Genomic DNA, 4459 nt, shown 5'->3' on the forward strand with positions numbered 1-4459 from the left:
CATGTTGCTAGCCTTATTTTCTGTGATGTTTTTTTACCTTTGGGGGAAATATGTGAACATTTTTCCAAAGTATATGAACATACCCCACACAAAATGAACAACTCTTCGAAATATTTGAATATTTCTAATAATATATGAATATTTTTAAATGCATACTTTTTATAGGAGATATTTATTAATAGGAGACACATGTTTTGACTTACATACAAGACTATATTGAAGCATGTTAACATTTCCAGCTATGTCACTTGCAGCGATACAGAAACTCGCCTCTCCTGCAGTGAACGCAATTTCAGTCGGGCGAGGATCAAACTATCAAGAAAAATGATCATTTTCAAACAAAAAAGAGCACTTGACTGACACAATGGCGCCCTTCCCTTCTGTGGCCATAATGAATTAATCTACAATACTTGTTCCAAATGAAAAATGAAAAGAGTTAGAAAATACTCAATAGTTTAATATGTCTAAGTTAAAAATGTACATGCGGAACAATAATCATGAGATTTCAAAATTGTGCCGAGGCATATAAAATATGTTTCATGTAAACTAATAGGTGTTCATTATACTTTTAAAATGTTCTTGCAATTTAAAAAACAGGAATTTTTAAATAAGTATATTTTAAAAAATATAATAACTAACTTTTAGAAACATGCTAAAGAATTTTTGTTGCGTGATACTTTTTTTATAATACAGAATGACCATTTTTTAATACATGATGGATACTCTGTCAATATACCCCGGCTATGGCAGGTACCATGGCATTTGCTAAAACGAGACCATGAAAGGATAAAAATATAGATGATATATATGGTAGGCCATGACCATGCAAAAGTAGCACTACTATCGAGTGCGAAGTTTTGGAGGACAGGGGCATTGGAGGACTTTATTTCAAAAGATTCAAAAATAATATTTCTATGTTTGAAAAAATACGAAAATAAATATACGAAAACGTATACATATTCGCAGTGGATAGGTAAAATTTCATTCAAAAAATATTATTTTTTGCAATCTGCACAAAAATAACAAAATACCGGCCCAACAGGAACAAAATAGGGCCCATTTTCATTTGTGTATTTATTTTGTATATATACACCACGTATGATATATTGTTATGAAAATTTTCCTCAACGTGTTATATATGTATTTCGGTATGTATAATTTTTTGATTTTTTTGTGATGGGAAAATATGTTTTTTTTAAGTCCACCTTGGTGCCCGTCCTCCATTTGCACTTTTAGCACTACTATCACACTATTTAGTTTGTCTTTTCGAACCATCTTCTTTAGATTGTCTGGTTGAAGCAACTTCACCTCTCCTTCATCCGAGTAGGATGATATATATATATATATATATATATATATATATAAATTCGTGTATGGAATCTTTCATCCTGCAAAGCAAACCCACTAAACCCCGCTCGGCCGATGGCATATCTACCTCCATCAGATGTTTTTTAAAATATAGAAGATCTTTGAAATAAAAACAATTTTTACAATAGATGAATAGTTTTCAAGATCTCAAACATTTTTAAAAAGCATAAACGTTTTCACATTCATGAATATTTTAAAATTAGTTAACATTTTATTAAAGACAGGATCTTTTCCAAATGCATGCTCGTTTTTTAAATTAATTATTGTTTCAAATCCACAAACAGTTTTCTAAATATGAGTGCATTTTTTATTCAAAAACATATTTCCAGATTTCCCAACATTTTTCATGTTCATCAATATTTGTTATTTTATCGAAATTGTTTTGAACTTCATGTACTTTTCCTGAATTCATGTTTATTTTCTAGATATGCTAAGATATTTCCAAATTTGCAATTTTCTGGAAACATGATAAAAACTTCTAAATAACGCTTGAACATTAGGTTTTTATTGGTTGTAATATTTTATTATTTGTTTTGTTTTTCTGTTCAATTTTCCTTTCACTTTGTATGGGCCAAGGTCCAACTAGGTTGATTGCCTGAAGTACCAATTTTACCAAGAGCGCCTAGTCAACGCCTTATGCGCTGACTAGCGTAATGACACTTACATCCTTTCTACCATGGGTTGGCACACAAGACGCGAGATACTAGCTTATTCGGGGTATTCCACCTTGCTTGTTTGTTTGAAATAACTAGTTAAGGGGTATTCTTTGCAAATGTTACTCCCGTCTTCCCAGGCGTTGGCATGTGATGCACTATATGTGTGCTACTTTTCACAACCTGGAAATTTCTCATTTTTATAGATTCATTTTGTCAAAATGTTTATCATTTGAACCATGCATTTGTTTTCACCATTGGATTTGTTTGCGCGTGAGATCTTTGAAAAAAATCCATGTTAATAGGTTTCGACGAACTTCTTTGACAAGCACAACTGTGCCCCTTTGGAAAGGAAAAATATGTGATATTCTTTTGCTCATTTTCTTTTTGTTCTTCCACGAGAAGCAAAGATTTTCATCTCATGGAGGCATTGATTTGTGCTTCTAGAAAAAAGGAAAATGAAAAAGTATAGTGCTTTCGGCTTTGAGTTTTTCGAGGAAAAATATATTTCCACGAAATCTATTAACATGGATTTTTTTCAAAGATCTCAGCGCAAAAAATCCTGTGGTGAAAACAAACGCACGGTTCAAATGATAAACATTTTGAAAAAATGAATCTATAAAAATGAGAAAGTTCTAGTTTACGACAAGTGGCCCACATGTACTGCATCACATGCCAATGGTTGAGAAGATGGGAGTAACTTTTGCCAATGGTACACCTTAACTAGTGACAAACAGGCGAGGGAAAATACCTGAAGGATCCAGTATCTTGCGTGTTGTGGGCTGACCCATGGTAGAGGCGTTGTAAGTGTCATTACGCTAGTCAGCGCATAAGGCGTTGACTAGGAGCTCTCGGGAAAATTGGTACTTCAGGCGATCAACGTAGTTGGGCCTCGACCTAGACAAATGAGTAAAAAATCCATTAGTTTTTCTTCTTTACTTTGCTTCTCGCAGAAGTAAATCTTTGTCTCCACGAGAATAAAATATGTGTTTCTCGTGGAAGCAAAAAAGAAATCAAACAAAAAAGTGAGTGCAATATCTTTCCTATCCAAGAAGCACGTTTAGAAGCACAACGTGCTTTTCGTGGATGCAAATATGTGCCTCCACGAGAAGAAAATATATACTTCTCGTGGAAGCAAAAAAATAGTGGTTTGCTTTCTCCCTTTTCAAGAAGCACAACTATGCTTCTCGCAAATGGAAATTTGTGCGTCCATGAAAAGCATGTCTCTGCGTCTCGTTGAAGCAAAAAAGTAGTGGAAAAAATTGGGTTCGAGATTTTTTTTTCTTCTCAGGTAGCAAATATGTGTCTCCACGTGAAGCAAATATATGCTTCTTGTGGAAGCACAATATTTTTTTTTTCGTGGCAAAAATATTTTCGTCCAGAGGCTAAGGAAAGCCTGGCATAAACCGAAAAGCTAAAAATGCCAAAACAAAACACATCTAAAACCTAAAAACGAGTACATAAAAATATAAATAAAGTGAAGAGGAGTTATCCAGAAGGAGACATGTGGCGGAGGGTTTAAACACCACTTGGTGCACTCTCAGCCAACAAAAGTGACCCTTGCGGGCCACCCACAAGCGATACCCTTTACTAAATTAACATTTTCAATTCAAAAATAAAATTGCATTAAATAAAAAAGGGTAATAGATTTGACGAAAATTGTAAATCTGATTTTTTATGAATTTGGAAATTTCACAAAATTTGGTAAAAGATCTTGAATTTCAGAAAGGTTCATAAGTTGAAAAGTTCGCGAAATTGTAATTTGTTTTGTGAATCTCACTGTTTTCACAAAAAATGTATAAGAATGTGAATCAGAAGATAATAACACATTTGAAAAATTAATTAATAATAATGATAAAATATTCATGGAATTTTAAAAAGTTCACACATTTGAAAAACTAAATAATTGTCATTACATATTTAAAAATATTAATCGAGTTTTAACAAAAAGTTCCTTGTGGATTGCAAGGCATGTCCCCCTTTTATTTAGATATTTTTCATCCTCTATTGAAAGTCTATTTACTTGCATTTCACATTGCTTGTTTTATTGAAACAAGGTTATGGGTGTACTTTAAAAATATGCATATTTTAAATAAAAACATTGATACAATTTGAAAAATGTTCCTTTTGTATTCCAAAAGTCGTCATGTTACAAAAAATAATTTCGTTTATATAGAAAATGTTCATTTGTGCATAATGTCGTGCTTGTTTTACAAAATTTTAACACATTTCTTGAATGATATTTTGTAAATACGAACTATAAATTACACATTGAATGATATTTTAGTGTGCGATTTTTTTTTTGTAAAGTGCACGATAAGCATTCTTAGGAAAACATATTTTTTAGTACACAATGAACTTCTTTTGAATCAGCGAAACCTGCAAGCATTTTTAAATCCGCACAATGCATGCACCTTTTCCAGATTCTTAGAAAACTG

This window comes from Hordeum vulgare, chromosome 3H (genome assembly GCF_904849725.1).
Source record: "Hordeum vulgare subsp. vulgare chromosome 3H, MorexV3_pseudomolecules_assembly, whole genome shotgun sequence".
Classification (NCBI taxonomy): domain Eukaryota; kingdom Viridiplantae; phylum Streptophyta; class Magnoliopsida; order Poales; family Poaceae; genus Hordeum; species Hordeum vulgare.